At 46.1% G+C, this 23,445-nt stretch overlaps 1 pseudogene; it reads left to right on the top strand.

Moving 5' to 3' along the window:
- Positions 1–23,445, top strand: part of LOC129817000 (myosin-IIIb-like) — a 106,385-nt pseudogene that overhangs the window by 70,823 nt on the left and 12,117 nt on the right.

Here is a 23,445-nt window from a genome sequence, read left to right as displayed (position 1 = left end):
GGTCTGAACTGACAGGTTTAAAATGCTATTTTTTTTATGTAAATACATAGAAAATCCTTCCCTGGGCACAAACTGGTTGAATCAATGTTGTTTCTACGTGATGTGTCAACATATTGTGATATGGAATCTATGTGGTGTTACAGTTCTGTTTTTTCAATTTCTGTTTTTAGGTTGGACTTTAGCACGTATAGCTCGTTAGCACATAGGGCGCACCGTTTGGTGTCACCTCGTTAGTCAGTATGTGTTACACCAGTGCTGGCTTGTCATCTCGTTAGTGGGAAGGTGTTTCCCCTATGCTCCAGTTGTCTTGATAGATGCGGAGGGTTAACACCTTAAGTTGGCTCTCCCTATTTAGATTTCTAGACAAACAATCCTTTATCCGACTTCCCCGATTTTCGTTTTGCTCCACCCTTTTGGTTTACTTCCTGTCTTAAAAGCTTGGTGTGGGTTTTTCTTTTGTTTGCCCCTTAGTGGGAAAATTTTGCGGGCTTTCATGGTGGGTGTTTTTTAGGTCCCAGTTCTTGTTGTAAAGCAACTTTCAGTGGACACCCCACATGAGTGTCTTTTAGAACCCCTCCTAAAACCCCACCTGTTTCCTTTTGGTTGTTGTCACTGACTCTTTGTTAGTTCCCCCTTCTGTTTGAGCGACATTTTTCGTTTTCTTGCTGGGGAACTTAACAGTGGAAAATACATTGAACTTTTGGAATACAGTAAATCGCCTATTAACTTGTCGACAAGTTAACACATATGTTGGATTCACGTCTCCAACTAAACCAAAAAGAAAAGTTAAAGAATAGGATTGAGCCAGAGGCTCAAATTAAACTATCCAACCATTAGATACATCTCTTTATATGTTGATATTTGGTTGCATTATCAACCAAACACAATTCAATATTACTTTTTTAACACAGTAAATAGCCTAAAGTAAAGGCTATCTTACAAACTAATGTAACAGTATTTATTCAACCTTCAAATGAGTAACACATAGATGGCCACATTTTGAGGTTACTATAACTACAGTATAAATGTCATACATAATCATAGAAAGAGTGCATGCTCAACATAGCATGCAAAGGTTGCAGGACTTTGGAAATCCTCACAATAATCTGTGCAGAATCTCATACGCATTGATCACTTGCACCTTTTAATGTAATATTAAGGGTAAACGGGGCTACCTAGTCAGTTGTATAACTGAATGCATTCAACTGAAATGTGTCTTCCACATTTAACCCAATCCCTCTGAATCAGAGAGGTGCAGGGGGCTGCCTTAATTACATCCATGGCACCCAGGGAACAGTGCCTTGCTCAGGGTTGCAGAACAACAGATTTTTACCTTGTCAGCTCAGGGATTCGATCCAGCAACTTCTCAGTTACTAACCACTAGGCTACCCGCTTTAACCACTAGGCTACCAGCAAGCAGGCAGTTACCTGCAATCCAGGTCATTTGATTGTGCTATTAGATAAAGCACAGTGATACGACATTAAGTTGTTGTATAAATACAAAATATCTGACATTGTATTCTAACTTTGTTGTGCTTTTAAAATGGTTGAAAGCGCAGTGATAACACATTTAGATGACAAATAAACCAAACATCGGACATTGTTTTTCCATTGGAATTTAGTTGTGCTTTTAGATGGTTGAAAGGATAGTTGTAACACATTGGGAATTCAACAAACTTCTGTCTTTCCTTTTTGAGTGGTTGAATAAATGTTGAAATCTCATTGATCAACGTCTCAACCAAATATTACCCAAATGTCCACGTTGAAATGATGTGGTGAACCCAGTGGGTTGGGTTTGGCACTATATTGCCAACTGATGCACAGATCCTCCATTTTGATGGAGGAGATGAAATCTTTATTCATTTCAACTTTTGTTGACTTTGTCGGTCAAGGCAATGCATCTCTCCAGACTCTTACTAGATTTTTACATCTGAAAATGTTATGCTTGTTGTATACCCGGGCTGAGTTTTTCTTCTGGGAATTTTTCTCCATGTTTACAATCATATTCCCTGGTGAGACAACTTCAAAACTCAACTTAACAATTCTGTTTAATCAGTGTTGGAATCGCTCCATATAGATTTATTTTGACTTGATCTGGCACATTCTCTCCTTTCAAGATCTGCGTGTTCTTACCTAGACACTGTTACTTTCCCCTTTTATATCCCTCAGTGCACACGGTCTATGTTTGTGTCCATCTCCTAAGGTTTCTATTGCATCATACTTCCAAATGTGAATAATATTCTCTGCCTTTGTTCTATTGCTCCTGTGTAGTGTGTCTTTGAATTTTGATTATATCTACTGTAGCACATTAAATCTATTGTGATAGGTGGTTTAGGGTCAGTCCTCTCAACTATCCTTTTCACCTTTTGTAGATATGATGGCAGACACATTTTCAGTGATGATAGAGAGAAGGTAAGTTTATATCAGAGAAATTAATATTTTCAGCATGCGGCTCTAGCTTCAGCTATGCATTCATAATACTGTACTTCTACAAAGCCCCTTGAACATAGATTATTCGTGAGAGTTTTTTTTAAGTCCTTGAGACAAAAGACTTCTCTTGCTCCAAACTCCATCTCAGAGGAGAGACAGGGTGGTACGGGAATGGAAGAATCAAAAGGCTGGAAATTCACTGCTGAGAATAAATGCTCGCTGTTCCCTGAGGTGATTTGTCTTTGCGCTTCTCTTTCTACAGATGTAAGAGCCCTTTTTTAGTAAAGACCTGAGGTTCTTTGGTAGCACTTTGATATCCTGCTCGAATTCAATATGTGAAATAGAAGAGCCACTCCGTGACTTGGAGCACATCATAGTCTTTGAAGTCTGATCCAATTTTTGCTGCTCACCATTTGATGTTGAAAGGATGAAATGAGGAAAACGTAGAGTTTTTGCCAGTAACTCTGCTGAGCATATGTAAGATTAAAAAAGCGAAATCCTTTGGAGGATGTACTTAGAAATGTTAAGCAGATTAATACTTTCCTATAGCTCTTTTATTTAAAGATAAAATTAAATATGAGAGGATGTCTGTGTGTGCTGTTATTTTCACCCTCACAATTAAGTCAGTGTGCTGCTATTTGCAGGAAGGTAGGGGTAATAGAGGGGCCAATGCGATTGCATTAGCATGTGATTAACATTGCAAAACACATTCATGGGTTCTAGTAAATGCGTCTGCCAAAACAGTAAATTCTAAATAAATGAATTTGAATCCAGTGACTGAGTAAGAAACAATAATAAGACATGACAATAAGACATGACTATGAACCAATAATAAATAGGCAGCCTGCTTTTACTTGTCAGTCTGTCTGTCTGTCAGTCTATGTATTTTCTGTTTCCATTGACAGTATTCTTCAAGCTGTGTTTATGCCTCTTCTTTAAAGGTTGCCTCCGACAACCATGATAGACAAGTGAGAGACGACAGCAGAGACAAAGGGATAGAAGACACAGTAGTGAAGCCTTGCAGGGAGACAGGCAGTCTGCGAGACACACAGTGTAAACAAGGTAAGCCCAAGCACACAGCTGGCGGGTGCAGGTAATTACAAAAGGAGACAGGAGAAATCCTGCTTTAATGGATAAAGTGCCATTTTTAATACAGAACCCCTTTCAACCTTTCATCCCTACCAATCCTTCCTGACATTTTTTTGTTGACAACAAAGGGATGGTGTATTATGAGTAATCATTTCTGTGGTATTTTAATAACCTAGGTCAGTTCATCATAAACGATGTCTCATCGCGAGGGTTTTAGAAGCACCGAGCACTTCAAAGCCTCATTCCCCCACACGCCGAGCCCTTCACTAAAGATCCCATCAATGTCTCTAATAGACCCACATAGTAATGGTGACAGGAAAAAACACAAACCCTGATTTGTTGAACATATGTTTGGTTTGCTTTTTGCCCAAGGCGCTGAATTCCATTAATTCATGCTGCCTGGGAGGCTGAGTGGGTGGTTGAGTAGGGGGTTGCTGATTACGGCCGTCACCCAGCCCACCACTAGCCTGCCTGGATAATGGGGGCTCGGCCCTTCATTAATGTTATTAGGAGTCTGAGGTAAGAGACAGAGGTGGAATACCGTTTAGCAGCGTGGCCAGGAGATTACGTGGATTAGACATAATAATATAACACAGACAGGGCTCTCCAGCGGGCGCGGGATTAGTGTCAGCACGCCACAGCAGGTCTGGGTTAGATAGCGGCTAATCCGGTAATGCCAGATACAGGTGACCCCCGCTCTGAAGAATCACTGACGCTGACGAGGGACTGCTTTTAAGAATGAATGACATGTGATGTGAATATAAAGGGAAATGCTGGAAGGAGTAGTAGTTCCCTGCTTTATAGCAAAACTAATTAAGCAGTCATGCCATTATGAATTGGGAACAGTGTTTGGGAAAATATTCATTATTAATAGCTAGGTTCATTCATGAAGTTTGAAACTCCCCTCTCCTAAGAGCAGGGGAATCGTTTTTGGGCAAAATGCTAAATGCTGTGATAAAAATTTTTCATTTTCAATAAGCCATGGGCTTTCCTAATGCTTTACTTCTGTTGTGTGCAGAGAACACACAGACTTTCAGGTATCCATTATCCCTTTCCTCCCCGTTTGTGTTCTGAGGTCTGCTTGTGGCTCCAGTTGCTTTCAGGAAACCATATTTGAATATGTTGAGGGAGGCCACGGTGACTCAGAAACCCAGGGCACACTTTGATCCCTGCAGATCTGAGACCTTTTTTTATCCTGAGGTTGAGCGAGTGATGGAAGCCTGGCCCTGCCAGATGTTTGGAGATCAGGCTTCTTCCTGTATCTCATCCTGCTGACGCCCCTGGTGATCGCTTATATTCTGAGGTGAAACTGGAGTGTTTCAGGACACCAACAGAGAAAGTTCAAAATCAGGCCAGGAAATTCAAATCCGCTTTTGCGTTTGGCCAAAACCGCTTTGGCACGACCCGGAACCTCCCCTTGAGTTTGATGGACTCTAAGTCCCTTCTACAGTAAGTAATTTGACTGAGCCCAGCTCTGCTGTGTGGGCCAGGCCATCCATCCCCCTTTGTGCTTCAAAACAAAGAAAGCAAGACAGGAGGAGATTACCCCCAGTTTAAAATATGTCTGTTTCAGTGTATGTTTAACACAGGGCTAAGGGACTAACCCCCAGCTTTAGCCAGATAGCCGCAGTGCTGTCTTTTATGGAGGGAAGGAGGGAAGAGAGCATTAAAGCACTCCACAGTCACAGCCCTTTCCTCGCATGTCTGAAGTGTCAACCTTTGATTTGCAACATTTTGTCACCGAGAAAGTTCAGCGAGGCGCAGTCAGGTAAACAGAACACTTACAGCACGTAACTCCTCTCTACCTGTCTCACCGGCCTGAATATGAATACAATATGAATAATATTTCAAAACGAGTCACGCAGTCGAAAGGCTCTGCGAGTAACGTGGCGATATGATCAGAGTGCTGTTTACGCTCCTCAGTGTGGTAAACAGGCTGGTGCCGAGGATCAGTCAGAGGCTGACTTTATGGTTTATGAAAGCTGAGCTACTTATGTTAACAGGCTTTTTGAAGATTATAGTGCTGGTAAACATACATGTCAGGAGTGAGACGGCGATAAAGAGGAGTCACAACACAGAGACCAATTACCACTGCGTCTGGGAAGACTCTTAACCTGGTCTTTTGAATAGTAGGGAAGAAAATGGCAAGGAAAAGAGGAAGGATCAGTACTTTTGAGGTTTTCTATTACTTATTGGTTGTGGTTCTGTACTTTGAACTACAGTATATAGCACGTACTAGTCAATGTGCATTGATCTGGTTGGCACTCTGAGCTGTGCTGCAACTTTAAGTGACCAATGGGAACCCGGTATTAGGCCATGGTATTACCCAACTGTGCTAAAACCCACATTCACTGATCCATCCCACTTTCCTACCATTCAACTACCCCATTACCAACAACTCTTGACACCACTAACCACACGTCCTCTCACTAGCTGTGCAACCACGACGCCCCACTCCCCCAGCCCAGCGCCTACCCTCACCACCACCGCCGTATCAACATACATCTGCGAGACAAATGATCCACCCTCTCCGTGTTCGTCAGACAATCGCTCTCCCTCCCTCTCACAGTCTCTCAGCCTTTTGATTTATCTGTCTGTCTCCACACATCATAGAGGCTGAACCGGATGCCTAACACATTTCTTCAGTTTTAGGCAAATTACAGGCACGTAGCAGAGATTTGGAGTGGATAGGAAGGCTCAATTTAACGGAAGGAAGAAAGAACTCCTCCTGTCTGCCACTACCTAGCATAATCCTCTTAATGTCAGTGAGAGTAGTTAACAGAATGTACTTCCAAACTACTCATCACATTTTCTACAGAATAATCTTTTTAAACGTGCCCGTAGTATAGCAAGGTATAAGATTATATTCAAACTTTGTGGCTTGGGTTATTTTGAAAGTTTTTTCGTAATCAGAACTTTTAGGATATCCAGATTGTTGAAGTTGTTGTCCTTTAGAAATGGTTATTAGAATGTGTGTTACCCAACACAGTGCATTTCCATTACCTTGGTTCATCACTTTGCGGGATGGTTTCTCGATGACTGTGCGACTTCTCCTGTGCAACATACCAACATGCACTCACTGCTTAACCTGGAGGGCTGCACTGATACATCATACAGAAGTCTGGCAAATGATTGACAAATGATTTTCCCGGCACATGAAGATTTCTTCGGGAGTCAAGCCCCAAATCTCCCGTCAGTGGAAAATGATTGATTTCAGTGTTAAAAATTGGTTGTAAGTAACAACATCCTCTGCCTGCGTTAGTAAAAAACAGATGCAGGAACTGCCCTTCGGAGGATAATCTAGAGAACCCTGTGATTTTCCTAGTGTGCCTTTATAATTTACAACACATGGGTTACCATTTAAGTACGATGTCCCAAATGAAGACATTGGTAATAAATTACAGGAGTCCTGGAAAGCTCTGGAACTCCCCTTGAAGTTTGACTAGAGCTAGCTGTCTATTCAGGGACTTTCTGTTAGCAATAAACAGTGTGTGTGTGTGTGTGTGTGTGTGCGTGCATGTGTGTGTGAGGGGGTTTGCAGGGGAAAGAGAGGGGTCTGGGCTACACATGCCTCATTTAGACATCAAAGGACTCCATTGATGATTTTTCCTTATAATCCATGCCTTTTGCAGATCCGGCTCTCTCCATCTGAATAAACAAAGCCCAAGTGGTTAACTGTGGTCTGGGAGAAGTCAGGTGATCCCAACACGCGAATCAGGAAGTAAATCGATACATCTCCTAATTTATTAGTCTAAAATCCCTTTTAGCAGCTCATTTATGTTGGTATTGAGGAGTATTCTGATTTTCAAGGGATTTATAACTGGTATGTAGAGATCAGAACCTCTGAAAATGAAAGAAGTACCTATCTCAAAAATTATTCTCATCCTTTTTATCTGTCGATGCGAGCATGTACAATATGTAAGTATGCTGATAAGAACAGCAAACTCTGCTGGGGGAAAAAATCTGAAAAAGAAAATCAATGTTGTATGAATTGCAGCGCTTGATTGACCATTGATCCACCCCACCCCAGACATCAGATGGTGCCCACCATCATTTAACAGGCCTGGTGTAAGCCACTCTCTGACCTCTTCCCAGACCTACCTGGTTCCAAAGTGCTCTCATGCCTAAAGTCCATTTGGCAGCCTCAGTGCCTGTAAGGTATCTGCAGAAACAGCATTCCTCTGGGACTGGCCTGGATCAAATGGCAGTGATTTTCCAAACAGAGGCGGAGATGGGAAGCCTGACCCATCCTCTGATCTACTATATGCTTTAATCACTGCGGGTCAGGCTGGATAAATGGGGATGTTGGAACTGGGAGTTTTTGACTCCTGGACTGCACACTCACACAGGGATCCAGCTGTATACAAGTTACAGCTGTTCACTCAGGATGGAGGGTCTAAAGTGAATAGAGAATGCATCTCAACTCAGACCCCAAACATAATTATCCTCCATTCAGGCATCTAATGCTATAATGAATCATTCCTTTGCCATAAACATTCATGATGTCATTCGTTTCTTTGTTTTAAAGGAAAGGGCAATGTCTTACTGAACAGAACTTGGTTGGAATTTTGATTAGAAAATGAATGTCAACTATCAAGATTGCATGTCAGCTACCAAGCTAACTAGCTTTGTTTTTCTTAACATGTTCTGTTCCAGTGATGAACAGTGCTTGTGTCACGACTTCCGCAGAAGTCGGTCCCTCTCCTTGTTTGGGCGGCGTTCGGCGGTCGATGTCACCAGCCTTCTAGCCATCGCCGATCCACTTTTAATTTTCCATTTGTTTTGTCTTTGTCTTACACACATGTTTGTTTGTGAGTGATTGTTTCTATGTAAGAAGGTCCATTATTGTGGGCTCTGTTTTTGTATTGCATTTATTATATGTTGAGTAATATACGTTTATTCACTCATATCTGCTGTCCTGCGCCTGACCCCTATACACCAGCTACACACAGACTTCCTTACAGAATCACTCACCAGAAAGAATGGGAGTCAGCAGGAGCAGACGCCCTCCCTTCAGAGATAGAGGAGTGTGTCCAGCAGCGCGCGACCATATTTCAACATCTGGGCACCGCCATGGATCGCGTGCTGCAGAAGAGGGATCGTTGGGAGAGAGGAGGTGGTTTTCCAGCGCCTCCACCAGCCCCACTACAACAGGTCCCACTGTCCACCCCTCTTCCACGGCTGCCGGAGGCCAGGGGTTTCTACTACAGCTGAAGCTCTACCTGGCGACCGTCCACCCGGCTCCTTCGGGGTGTGAGAGTGTGTCCACCCTCGTCTCCTGCCTCTCTTTTAAAGCCCTGGAGTGGGCCAACGCCGTATGGAGTGAGGGAGAAGCGGCGTTGGACCATTACGCAGAGTTCCACCTGAGGCAGGGGACGAGGAGCGCGCAGGATTTCGCCTTGGACTTCCGGACCTTGGCCGCCAGCGCGGGATGGAACGACAGGGCCCTGATCGATCACTACAGGTGCAGTCTGCGCGAGGACGTCCGTCGGGAGTTGGCCTGCCGAGACACCACCTTCACATTGGACCAGCTGGTGGACATTTCCATCCGGCTGGACAACCTGCTGACTGCCCGCGGACGTCCGGATTGGGACCTGTCAGTTCCAACCCCAGCACCTCCGCTCCGATGCCCATGGAGCTGGGAGGTGCTGCAGTTAGGGCGACCGGAGGAGGGGCCATTCCCTGCACCATCTGTGGCCGCAGAGGGCTCACTGCTGGTAGGTGCTGAGGGGGTTCCTCAGGGAGTCGAGGCAGCAGGCAGGGCACTATCGTGTCACCCCAGGTGAGTCGGCACCAGGCTCACCCAGAGCCCCCTGTTGCTCACATTTATGTGTTTATTTAATTTCCTGAGTTTTCCCCGCATTCCCAGCATAAGGCGCTAGTAGATTCAGGTGCAGCTGGGAATTTTATTGATCGTTCATTTGCTCATAATTTAGGGATTCCCCTTGTTCCTGTGGATATGCCTTTCCCTGTGCATGCCCTAGAGAGTCGACTATTAGGGTCAGGGCTGATTAGGGAGGCCACCGCTCCACTTGACATGGTTACGCAGGAGGGTCATAAAGAGAGAATCAGTCTCTTCCTTATTGATTCTCCTGCTTTTCCCGTGGTGCTGGGCTTACCCTGGTTGGCCTGTCATGACCCCACTATTTCGTGGCAACAGAGGGCTCTCAAGGGGTGGTCACGAGAGTGCTCAGGGAGGTGTGTGGGGGTTTCCATCGGTGAGACTACGGTAGAAAGTCCAGACCAGGCCTCCACCGTGCGCATCCCCTCAGAATATGGCGATTTGGCTCTCGCCTTCTGTAAGAAGAGGGCGACTAAATTACCACCTCATCGCCGGGGGGATGGTGCGATAAATCTCCTGGTAGACGCAGCACTTCCCAGGAGTCACGTGTATCCTCTGTCACAGGAGGAGACGGTGGCTATGGAAACATATGCCTCCGAATCCCTGGGGCAGGGAAACATTCGGCCCCCCACTTCACCTGCCTCCTCGAGTTTATTTTTTGTGAAGAAGAAGGATGGGGGTCTGCGCCTGTGTATTGACTATCGAGGGATCAATCAGATCACTGTGAGGTACAGCTACCCGCTGCCTCTCATCGCCAGTGCGATCGAGTCAATGCACGGGGCGCGCTTCTTCACAAGATTGGATCTCAGGAGCGCTTACAACCTGGTGTGTATCCGGGAGGGTGACGAGTGGAAGACGGCATTTAGTACCACCTCAGGCCACTATGAGTACCTCGTCATGCCTTACGGGTGATGAATGCTCCATCAGTCTTCCAGGCCTTTGTTGACAAGATTTTCCGGGACCTGCACGGGCAGGGTGTAGTGGTGTATATCGACGACATTCTGTAATACTCCGCTACACGCGCCGAGCATGTGTCCCTGGTGCGCAGGGTGCTTGGTTGACTGTTGGAGCATGACCTGTACATCAAGGCTAAGAAATGTCTGTACTTCCAACAGTTCGTCTCCTTCCTAGGCTACCGCATTTCCACTTCAGGGGTGGAGATGGAGAGTGACCGCATTTCAGCCGTGCGTAATTGGCCGACTCCCACCACGGTAAGGGAAGTGCAGCGGTTTCTAGGGTTTGCCAACTACTACTGGAGGTTTATCCGTGGTTTTGGTCAGGTAGCAGCTCCCTTTACCTCACTGCTTAAGGGGGGACCGGTGCGGCTGCAGTGGTTGGCTGAGGCGGACAGGGCTTTTGGTCACCTGAAGGCTCTGTTTACCTCAGCTCCCATGCTGGCTCATCCGGATCCCTCTTTGGCGTTCATAGTGGAGGTGGACGCGTCCAAGGCAGGGATAGGAGCTGTGCTCTCTCAGCTCTCTGGCACGCCACCAAAGCTCCGCCCCTGTGCTTTCTTTTCGAAGAAGCTCAGCCTGGCGTAGCGAAACTTTAATGTGGGGGACCGAGAGCTGTTGGCTGTTGTCAAGGTTCTGAAGGCGTGGAGACATTGGCTTGAGGGGGCTAAACACCCTTTTCTCATCTGGACTGATCACCTCAATCTGGAGTACATCCGGGCGGCGAGGAGACTGAACCCTCGTCAGGCAAGGTGGGCCATGTTCTTTACCCTTTCTTTTTTCCCTCTGTCTTACAGACCAGGTTCCCAGAACGCTAAGGCAGACGCACTATCCCGGATGTATGACACAGAGGAGCGGTCCATGGATCACACTCCCATAATTCTGGCCTCTTGCCTGGTGGCACCGGTGGTGTGGGAGTTGGACGCGGACATAGAGCGGGCATTACGCACGGAGCCCACTCCCCCCCAGTGTCCAGCAGGGCGCCTGTACGTTCCGTCTACTGTCCGCGACCGTTTGATCTATTGGGCCCACACGTCACCCTCCTCTGGTCACCCTGGCATCGGTCGGACGGTGCGTTGCCTTAGTGGGAAGTACTGGTGGTCCACCTCGGCCAAGGACGTGAGGGTTTATGTTGCCTCCTGCTCGGTGTGCGCCCAGTGCAAGGCTCCCAAGCACCTGCCCAGAGGGAAGTTACAACCCCTACCCGTTCCACAATGGCCATGGTCGCACCTGTCGGTGGACTTCCTGACAGATCTTCCTCCATCACAGGGAAACACCACGATCCTGGTCGTTGTGGATCGGTTTTCTAAGTCCTGCCATCTCCTCCCTTTGCCCGGTCTCCCTACGGCCCTACAGACTGCGGAGGCCTTGTTCACTCACGTCTTCCGGCACTATGGGGTGCCTGAGGATGTAGTTTCTGATCGGGGTCCCCAGTTCACGTCCAGGGTCTGGAGAGCGTTTATGGAACGTCTGGGGGTCTCGGTCAGCCTTACCTCAGGTTTTCACCCAGAGAGTAACGGGCAGGTGGAGAGAGTAAATCAGGATGTGGGTAGGTTTCTGCAGTTATATTGTCAGGACCGGCCATGGGCGGCGTTCATCCCCTGGGCAGAGATGGCCCAAAACTCTGCCACTCCTCCACTAACCTCTCTCCTTTCCAGTGCGTACTGGGGTATCAGCCGGTTCTGGCAACGTGGCTCAGAGCCAGATCGAAGCTCTTGCAGTGGACGAATGGTTTAAGCGCTCAGAGGTGACCTGGGACGCCGCCCATGTGCACCTGCAACGGGCCGTGAGGCGGCAGAAGGCGAGCGCCAACCGCCACCGCAGTGAGGCCCCAGTGTTCGCACCGGGGGGCCGGGTCTGGCTCTCGACCTGAAACCTGCCCCTCCGCCTGCCCTGCCGGAAGCTGGGTCCGCAGTTTGTGGGGCCATTCAAAGTCCTGAGGAGACTGAACGAGGTATGGTACAGGTTACACCTTCCCACAGATTACCGTATTAATCCCTCGTTCCATGTATCTCTCCTCAGGCCGGTGGTGGCTGGTCCACTCCAGGAGTGTGAGGTGCGCGAGGTTCCTCAGCCCCCTTTGGTAATCGAGGGGGCCCCGGCGTATGCTGTTCGAGCCATCCTGGACTCGAGGCGTCGGGCGAGGGGCCATCAGTATCTCGTGGAGTGGGAGGGGTACGGTCCGGAGGAGAGATGCTGGGTGCCGGTGGAGGACGTCTTGGACCCTTCGTTGCTGCGGGAGTTCCACCGTCTCCATCCGGATCGCCCTGCGCCTCGTCCTCTGGGTCGTCCCCGAGGTCGGTGTCGGCACGCACGTCAAGGGGGGGGTACTGTCACGACTTCCGCTGAAGTCGGTCCCTCTCCTTGTTCGGGCGGCGGTCGACGTCACAGGCCTTCTAGCCATCACCGATCCACTTTTCATTTTCCTTTTGTTTTGTTTTTGTCTTACACACCTGGTTTCAATCGCCCAATTACCTGTTCATTATTTAACCCTCTGTTCCCCCATGTTTGTTTGTGAGTGATTGTTTCTATGTAGGAAGGTCCGTTATTGTGGGCTCTGTTTTTGTATTGCATTTATTAAATATTGAGTAATATACGTTTATTTACTCATATCTGCTGTCCTGCGCCTGAGTCCTATACACCAGCTACACACAGACTTCCTTACAGCATGCTGCTATGTACTGTAGTTGCAATATTCTGCAGTATGATTACATTATGACACTTTGTTCAAGGCCATCAGGATTCATTATTCTTAATTGAGTGCTTTGATTCGGTTTCAGGGAAATTTAAATTTGCTTATCAAACCCATTTCAAACGTCATTAGCAGAATAATGTCCCACACACAATATTTTTGTAAAAACCTTCAACCGATTGAAGCTTACATCAATTGGCCATGCTCCCAGCAAGCTTTGTGGTGCCATTGGGAAAAGATGAGCATCAACCCATTGGTGCTTACGTCTTACATTGCATTCAATGGGAAAAGATGAGTGTCAACCAATTGAAGCTTCTGTCAATACATTGCATTAAAAAAAAAAGTTAAATAAGCCTTTCGCGAACTAGTACTCACACTTGACCTTTTTCCCCCTTACTAGCTCTGACTTTGCTGACAGCTACGTTATTGAGGAAAAATGTATTTACTATGACTGTCCTATGTGGTTGTCCCACCTAGCTATCTTAAGAGGAATGCACTAACTGTAAGTCACTCTGGATAAGTCTGCTAAATGACTAAAATGTAAATGAGTGTCAACCAATTGAAGCTTATGTCACTATATTCTAGTCAATGGGAAAAGATGAAAAGGTGAGACTTACAGACAGAAATACAGACCTCTCTCTCTGTCTCTTTCTCTCTACCTCCTCTTCTCTCTCCTCCCCCTTCTTTCACCCTTCCACCCTTTCTCACCCCCCTCTCTCTTTCTCCCTCCTATCTCCCTCTATCGCTCTCCCTCCCTACTCTCCCTCTCCCCTCCCCCCTTCACCTTCTCTCTCCCCCTTCCTCCCACCATCTCCCCCTTATCTCCCTCCCCCCTCCATTCACTCACCCTCCTTCTTCCCCTCCTCCTCCCTCCTCTCATCTCTCTCAATTCAATTTAAGGGCTTTATTGGCATTGGAAACATGTTAACATTGCCAAAGCAAGTGAAATAGATAATAAACAAAAGTGAAATAAACAATAAAAATGAACAGTAAACTTTACACTCACAGAAGTTCCAAAAGAATATATATATATTTTTTCAATTTCAAATGTCATATTATGTCTATATACACTGTTGTATATACAGCTCTGTATGTCTTTACCCCCCTCCCCTCTCTCCTTCACTCTGTCCCTTTCTCTCTTCCCTCCTTCTTCTCTCTCTCCCTCCTCCCCCTCCATTCTCTCCCTCCTTTGCCTCCCCTCCGCCTTTTCTCATCTTCTTCTCCCTCCTCTCCCACCTCCACAGACAGGACATTGATGCTGAAAGACAGGCAGGCAGGCAGACGAAGGCAGACACACAGACAGTTTCTAGACCTGCAAGACCATTGTGTCCAATTGAGGTAAACATTATTTTGGGTCGATTGACTTTCAATTTCATATGCCGGGACATGACGGTACCCCGGTCACAAGTATATATAATTTGGAAGATTCAACCTTTTTAAGCCTTCAAACCAGCCCCTATGACTCCGAATTAAGTCACTTACTGTAATTGCAGGAAGTAGAAATTCAATGTATGGCCTCCTGGGGACACTCTTTATCAATGCCCTGAGCTTCAAGTCTTTACGTTAAGAATGGACCGTTCTACAGAGGATGGAAGACAGTGTTTTTTTGTAACAGGGAGAGGATGAAGCCCCATGTTGAGGATGAATTAACCCATTTCATGTTGCCACAGTAAGCTGAACCTCAACACAGGGCATCCCTATAAGGCCACGATGAGTTGTGTGGAAGCGCGGTTAGCTGGTTCAATTACAGTCCACGGGTGGGTAATGGTTATGTGAGGGCTATAGGTAATGCTTTTCTATGCAAGAAAGGCCTTGTTCTCTGTGGGACCAAGTTTTCACTGAGAAGAGTCAGGTTGTAGGCTTGCGTTCATCGGGAGCATCTGTTGAACTCTCCCATACCTGGATTTTGTTTCCATTCTGCATATGTCACTCAAAAGCTGTTCACTCCTTTACTGTCGGGTAGACTGTATTTGATCATGAGGTCTGATACCAACTTCAAGTCATGTCTACTTTTCTGTAATGTAGTGGGGGGTGGGGCGAATTAATTAGGGTTATTTCTAGAATTGTTTCCTTTAAAAATATATATATTTCAACTCTATTTAACCAGGTAGGCTAGTTGACACATACAACAACACAGAGTTACACATGGAATAAACAAACATACAGTCAATAATACAGTAGAAAAAAAGGATATATACAGTGTGTGCAAATGAGGTAAGATAAGGGAGGTAATGCAATAAAATAGGCCATAGTGGCGAGGTAATACGATATAGCAATTAAACACTGGAGTGACAGATGTGCAGAAGATGAATGTGCAAGTAGAGATACTGGGGTGCAAAGGAGCAAAATAAATAAATACAGTATGGGGATGAGGTTGTTGGATGGGCTATTTACAGATGGGCTATGTACAGGTTCAATCTTCTGTGAGGTGCTCTGACAGCTGGTGCTTAAAGTTAGTGAGGGAGATAAGAGTCTCCAGCTTCAGCGATTTTTGCAGTTCGTTCCAGTCATTGGCAGCAGAGAACTGGAAGGAAAGGCGGCCAAAGTAGGAATTGGCTTTGGGGGTGACCAGTGAAATATACCTGCTGGAGCGCGTGCTGTGGGTGAGTGCTGCTATGGTGACCAGTGAACTGAGATAAGGCGGGGCTTTACCTAGCAAAGACTTGTAGATGACCTGGAGCCAGTGGGTTTGGTGACGAATATGAAGCGAGGGCCAGTCAACAAGAGCGTACAGGTCGCAGTGGTGGGTAGTATATGGGGCTTTGGTGACAAAATGGATGGTACTGTGATAGACTGCATCCAATTTGTTGAGTAGGGTGTTGGAGGCTATTTTGTAAATGACATCGCTGAAGTCGAGGATCGGTAGGATAGTCAGTTTTACGAGGGTACGTTTGGCAGCATGAGTGGAGGATGCTTTGTTGCGAAATAGGAAGCCGATTCTAGATTTAATTTTGGATTGGAGATGCTTAATGTGGGTCTGGAAGGAGAGTTTACAGTCTAACCAGACACCTAGGTATTTCTAGTCCACATATTCTAGGTCAGAACCGTCCAGAGTAGTGATGCTGGACGGGCGGGCAGGTGCGGGCAGTGATCGGTTGAAGAGCATGCATTTAGTTTTACTTGCATTTAAGAGCAGTTGGAGGCCACGGAATGAGAGTTGTATGGCATTGAAGCTCGTCTGGAAGTTAGTTAACACAGTGTCCAAAGAAGGGCCAGAAGTATACAGAATGGTGTCGTCTGCGTAGAGGTGGATCAGGGAATCACCAGCAGCAAGAGCGACATCATTGATGTATACAGAGAAGAGAGTCGGCCCGAGAATTGAACCATGTGGCACGCCCATAGAGATTGCCAGAGGTCCGGACAACAGGCCCTCTGATTTGACACACTGAACTCTATCAGATAAATAGTTGTTGAACCAGGCGAGGCAGTCATTTGAGGAACCAAGGCTGTTGAGTCTGCCGATAAGAATGTGGTGATTGACAGAGTCAAAAGCCTTGGCCAGGTCGATGAATACGGCTGCACAGGACCTTGAGCGTGGCCGAGGTGCACCCATGACCAGCTCGGAAGCCAAATTGCATAGCCGAGATGGGATTCGATATGGTCGGTGATCTGTTTGTTAACTTGGCTCTCGAAGACATTAGAAAGGCAGGGTTGGATAGATATAGGTCTGTAGCAGTTTAGCTCTAGACTGTCTCCCCCTTTGAAGAGGGGGATGACCGCGGCAGCTTTCCAATCTTTGGGGATCTCAGACGATATGAAAGAGAGGTTGAACAGGCTAGTAATAGGGGTTGCAACAATTTATTTCGGCAGATCATTTTAGAAAGAGAGGGTCCAGATTGTCTAGCCCGGCTGATTTGTAGGGGTCTAGATTTTGCAGCTCTTTCAGAACATCAGCTATCTGGATTTGGATGAAGGAGAAATGGGGGAGGCTTGGGCGAGTTGCTGTGGGGGGTGCAGGGCAGTTGACTGGGGTAGGGGTAGCCAGGTGGAAAGCATGTCCAGACGTTAAAAAAAATGCTTATAGAAATTCTCAATTATCGTGGATTTATCGGTGGTGACAGTGTTTCCTAGCCTCAGTGCAGTGGGCAGCTGGGAGGAGGTGCTCTTTTTCTCCATGGACTTCAGTGTCCCAGAACTTTTTAGAGTTTGTGCTACAAGATGCAAATTTCTGTTTGAAAAAGCTAGCCTTAGCTTTCCTAACTGCTTGCGTATATTGGTTCCTAACTTCCCTGAAAAGTTGCATATCACGGGGGCTATTTGATGCTAATGCAGTACACCACAGGATGTTTTTGTGCTGGTCAAGGGCAGTCAGGTCTGGAGTGAACCACGGGCTATGTCTGTTCCTAGTTTTAAATTGTTTGAATGGGGTATGCCTATTTAAGATGGTGAGGAAGGCACTTTTAAAGAATAACCAGGCATCCTTTACTGACGGGATGAGGTCAATATCCTTCCAGGATACCCGGGCCAGATCGACTAGAAAGGCCTGCTCGCTGAAGTGTTTTAGGGAGCGTTTGACAGTGATGAGGGGTGGTCGTTTGACCGCAGACCCATTACGGATGCAGGCAATGAAGCAGTGATCGCTGAGATCTTGGTTGAAGACAGCAGAGGTGTATTTGGAGGGCAAGTTGGTTAGGATGATATCTATGAGGGTGCCCGTGTTTACGGATTTGGGGTTGTACCTGGTAGGTTCATTGATCATTTGCGTGAGATTGAGGCCATCAAGCTTAGATTGTAGGATGGCCGGGGTGTTAAGCATGTCCCAGTTTAACACCCCGGCCATCCTAGCATGAGCTCTGAAGATAGATAGGGGACAATCAATTCACATATGGTGTCCAGGGCCCTAACCATAAAGGGGTCTACACATAATACGCATACAAAGCTGACAGAGCGTAGTGCAATGTTGCAATGTCAATTTTTGTCACAAAAGCGGCAGCTCCTTGTAGTGCGCTCCGACATTCAACGTACTCCCGTGCCACTTGAAAATTTGAATGCGCCATATCATCCCTTTTGTAGCCGTGGGGGCAGTGTTGTGTAGGTAATGAAGCTTGCTTGGTTCCTTGATCGGATCGATAAGCTATAGGCTAGGCATCAAAGTAGACTATTTTGCATTGATACGCTAATATAATCTCATTGACTGTTCAAACAATAAACCAAACAACATTGTAGCCTGATTAGAATCCCCCCAAAATGTATTTTGTTTTAAAGTAATAACTAATGATTCCGGGCTATTGGTGAAAACAGCTGCGAGATGTGTGCTTTTTCTCTACAACCAAAACATGATGACATTCTATTTTTAGCTGATGTGGGAGTGAATACATTCAAGCAGCATATCAAATAAAATAAATTTTATTTGTCAAATGCTTCGTAAACAACAGGTGTGTACTAACAGTGAAATGCTTACTTACCAACAATGCCTGAGAGAAAGAAAATAGAGAAATATTAGAAAAGTAAAGCACGTAATAATAAAATTATAGATACACGTCCTCCCAAGTGGCGCAGCGGTCTAAGGCACTGCATCGCAGTGTTGCGGCGTCACTACAGCCTGGGGTTCGAGCTGTGTCATTACCGGCTGTAACCGGAAGTCGGTGCACAATTGGCCTGGGTTTGGCTGAGGAGACTTTATTTGGCTCATCGTGCTCTTGTGGCCTGCATGCTGACTTCAGTCGTCAGTTGAACAGTGTTTCCTCTGACACATTGGTGCAGCTGGCTTCCGGGTTAAGCGAGCGGTTGTTAAGAGCATAGTTTAGCGGGTCATGTTTCGGAAGGACTCATGACTCAACATTCACCTCTCCCGAGCCAATGAAAAGTTGCAGCAATGAGACAAGATTGTAATCATGAAATTGGGGAGAAAAAGGGGGTAAGAAAATGTAAAGAAATAAAAAGTATAGATACACAATGAGTAAGGATAACTTGGCTATATGCAAGAGGTACCAGTACGGAGTTGATGTGCAGGGGTACGAGGTTATTAAGGTCGATATGTACATATAACTAGGAATAAAGAGACTAGGCAAAAAGATAGATAATAAACAGTAGCAGAAGCATATTTGATGAGTCAACAGAGTTAGTGCGAAGGAGGTCAATGCAGATTGTCTGGGTAGTTATAGTTAACTATTTAGTAGTCTTATGGCTTGGGGGTAGAAGCTGTTCAGGGTCCTCTTGGTTCCAGACTTGGTGCATCGGTACCCCTTGCCATGTGGTAGCAGAGAGAACAGTCTATGACTTGGGCAGCTGGAGTCTTTGACAATTTTTCGTGTCTTCCTCTGACAATGCCTGGTGTATAGAGATCCTGGATGGCAGGGAGCTCGACCCCAGTGATGTGCCGGGCCGTACTCACTTCACTCTGTAGTGCCTTGCGGACGAATACCAAGCAGTTGCCATACGAAGCGGTGAAGCAATCAGTCAAGATGCTCTCAATGGTGTAGCTGTATAACATTTTGAAGATCTGAGGGCCCAAATCTTTTCAGCCTCCTCGGACGGAAGAGAAGCGTTGTCGTACCCTTTTCACGACTGTGTTGATGTGTGGACCATGATAGATCCTTAGTGATGTGGACACTGAGGTACTTAAAGCTTGACCTGCAGTTACTCCCCTGTACACTCTCTCTCTCTCCCTCTCTGTGTGATTGTGTGGTTGGAGACAGGTGTGCTGGAGTCAGAGCAGATCCCTACCAGCTGCAACTCGTTCCATAATCAAGACCTCTACAAATACTCAGTCCTGCCACTTCCACTCTGCCAGATCGTAATCTCTGCTCATTTACCGCTCTGTCTCTGGCTCCTGTCTCCCATTCCACATCTCACCACCCTACTACCCTGTTCTGGATTTAGCTCACCACCACTACCTTGGATTCCCCTCCAGACCTGTTTACCCGGTTCTACCCAGTTCGCTCCAACCTCAGTCTCCACATCTGGTTTTCTACAACTCATCCGAGCTTCCCCGGATCTGCACTCCATATCTCCCTGTGTTACAATAAATATCTTGGTTCATTCATCCCTGTTTCCTCATCTGAGTCTGCTCTTGGGTTCCCCTGTGTCGCTCCGCCTAACAGTTTCCAGTGGTCCACGATCAGCTCCTTTGTCTTGCTGATGTTGCAGAAGAGGTTTTTGACCTGGCACCACACTGCCAGGTCTCTGACCTCCTCCCTATAAGGCTGTCTCATCGTCGTCGGTGATCTACCACCATCGTGTCGTCGGCAAACTTAATGATAGTGTTTGAGGTGTGCGGGGCCATGCAATCTTGAATGAACAGGGAGTAAAGGAGGGGACAAAACACGCACCCCTGAGGGGCCCCCGTGTTGAGGATCAGCATGGGGGATATGTTGTTGCCTACCTTCACCACATGGGTGCGTCCTGTCAGGAAGTCCAGAATCCAGTTGCAGAGGGAGGTGTTCAGTCCCAGGGTCCTTAGCTTAGTGATGAGCTTGGAGGGCACTATGGTGTTGAACACTGAGCTGTAGTCAATGAACACTATTCTCACATAGGTGTTCCTTTTGTCCAAGTGGTAAAGGGCAGCGTGGAGCGCAATTGAGATTGTGTCATCTGTGGATCTGTTAGGACGGTATGCAAATTGAAGTGGGTCCAATGTGTCTGTGATGAATGGTGTTAATGTGAGCCTTGACCAGGTTTTCAAAGAATTTCATGTCTACAGATGTGAGTGCTATGGGGAAATAGTCATTTAGACAGGTTACATTGGTGTTTTTGGGCACAGGGACTATGGTGGTCAGCATGAAACATGTACTGTTGGTATTACAGACTGGGCCAGGGAGAGGTTGAAAATGTCAGTGGACACTTTCCAGCTGGTCAGTGCATTCTCTGAGTAAATGTCTGTGTAATCCATCTGGCCCTGCGGCTTTATGAATGTTAACCTGTTTAAAGGTCTTACTCACATCAGCTATGGAGATCGTGATCAGATGTCCGTAGCCACGTCAGTGTTGCTTGCCTCGAAGCGAGCATAGAAGGCATTTAGCTTGTCTGGTAGGCTCGCGTCACTGGTCAGCTCGCGACTGGATTTCCCTTTGTAATCCGGGATAGTTTACAATTCCTGCGACATCAGATAAGCGTCAGAGCCGATGTAGTAGGATTCGATCTTAGTCCGGTATTGTCGCTTTGCCTGTTTGATGGTTTGTCGAAGAGCGTAGAGGGATTTCTTATAAGTGTCCGGGTTAGTGTCCTGCTTCTTGAAAGCGACAGCTATAGCCTTTAGCTCAGTGCAGATGTTGCCTGTAATCTATGACTTCTGATTGGAATATGTACGTACAGTCACTGTGGGGACGACTTCATTGATGCACTTGTTAATGAAGCCAGTTACTGATGTGGTTAACATCTCAATGCCACCGGATGAGTCCCAGAATATATTCCAGTATGTGCTATCGGAACAGTCCTGTAGCTTAGCATTTGCTTCATCGGACCACTTCTGTATTGAGCCTGTCACTGATACTTCCTGTTTGTCAAACTGGGAGTACACCGGCAGGTATAAGAATATTTGGCAGGGCGTATTATTTAATTCTAAATCAGATTATTTCACATAGCGATGTGGGAAGCTTAAAGGCTAGCTAGCTGGCAGTATTTAGCCAACTTGCTAGCAAGGGAAGACAAGACAAGAGACTCTTAGAAAGAGGAGGAAGGGAAGCGCTACTAAGGTACACTATAGTATATTGGTAAATAGAAGGTGCTCTTTGGTAAAAGGTGGCCTTCGGTAAAAGGTGGCCTTCGTCAGGCCATGCAGCCGTTACTCCCTGACGAAGGCCATGCAGCCGAAACGCGCCGGTTTTTAAACAACTTTGTTTCTATTGAACATGCCATACTAATAAAGGCATTTTAATTAATTATATGAAGAGTTCCTTGGTCCTCCTTTCTTTTTGATGACAAGAGACTCTTCTTTTGCTTGCCCAACAAATGAGAAGACAGCAAGAACCCAATAATCCACCCCAAAAGTTATTTTGTTTACAAATAATAACTTGTGATTACAGGCTATTGAGAAATGGTAGAACCTGCTGTCGCCAACTTGCTAGTCATGTGCCTTTTTTCTCTGTGACCAAAACATGACGTTCTGTTTTTAGATGATATGGGAATGAATATACAAGCAGCATATCAACCTGGGATAATGTTTTAGGTTACACCAGTAAATATACAAATATTTGGCAGGCATATTTTTACATTATAAATCTGATTATTTCACATGGAGATGTCAGAACCTAAAAAGGCTAGCTAACTTGCTATCCTTTTAGCAAGGCTAAAGCCAGCTAGCCAGGCTGCCAGAGAGCTACTACTAGCAAGCGCAGGTGACTCTTCCTTGTTTTCACAAAATGAAAAGACAAAATGAAAAGATTTTGTTATGAATGGGAGTGCGACCGGTAAGGATATTATGTTACCCAAAGTGGTCCGCTACTCCAAAAACCCTCTCCACCCATGTGCACGCACGCACGTAGATCAACAGAGTGGAGCTTGTAGTAACATTAACCCTAAACTCTAGCTTCATGTCAACATCCCGGCTCAACCATAAACCTAGCCTCAAAACTAACCCTAGCTTCATATCCACTTCCGGCTCAACCCTAACGCTAACCCTAAATCTAGCTTCATGTGTACGTCCCTGCTCAACCCTAAACCTCAGCCCCACCCTCTGCTGGGTTTGAAGAAAACGGAAACATCTGGTTTTCAGGGATACAGTATCTTCAACCTAGCTTCCCTTTCCCTCGGATAAACCTAACCCTATCTTGATATCCACTTCGGGCTCAACCTTTACGCTAATCCTAACCATAACCCAGATTAATGTCCACATCCCAGCTCAACCCTAAACCTAGCCTCAATCCTAACCCTCGCTTCATCTCAACATCTCGGCTCAATCCTAGACATAACCCTAACTTCTGTCCACTAACCCTAAAAAATAACCCTAATTAACATTTAATTAACCCCACCTCCCACTATATTGCAGAAATTTAGGCCTCATTTGAAGCCTGACCTAGAGTTAATGTGCTTTTGAGTAACATCGGCAGAATGGTTGGGCTAGAAACAAAATATGGGTATGGGATCGTTCAACAGATGTTCCCGATGAACGCAAGCCTACACCTGACCATGTGAAATGAATTGAAACTTGGTCCCACAGAGAACAAGGCCTTTCCTCCATAGAAAAGCATTACCTATAGCCCTCACATAACCATGACGCATCTGTGGACTGCAATTGAGCTAGCTAACCGCGCTTCCACACAACCCATCATGAGTTTATAGGGATGCCCTGAGTTGAAGTTCAGATTATTGTGCAAATGGCTTAATTAATCCTCAACATGGTTCCTCATTCTCTCCCTGTAGTTACATAAAAACTCTGCCTTTCATCCGCTGTAAAATGGTAAATTCTTACGTAAAGACTTGAAACTCTGGGTATTGTTAAAGAGTGTCCCCATGAGGCCGTACATTGTATTTCAGCTTCCTGTGTTAACAGAAAGTGACTT

The sequence above is a fragment of the Salvelinus fontinalis genome, chromosome 19 (assembly GCF_029448725.1).
Source record: "Salvelinus fontinalis isolate EN_2023a chromosome 19, ASM2944872v1, whole genome shotgun sequence".
NCBI lineage: Eukaryota > Metazoa > Chordata > Actinopteri > Salmoniformes > Salmonidae > Salvelinus > Salvelinus fontinalis.
The sequence above is the reverse complement of the archived record's forward strand: the minus strand, read 5'-3'. Positions and strand labels throughout refer to the sequence as shown.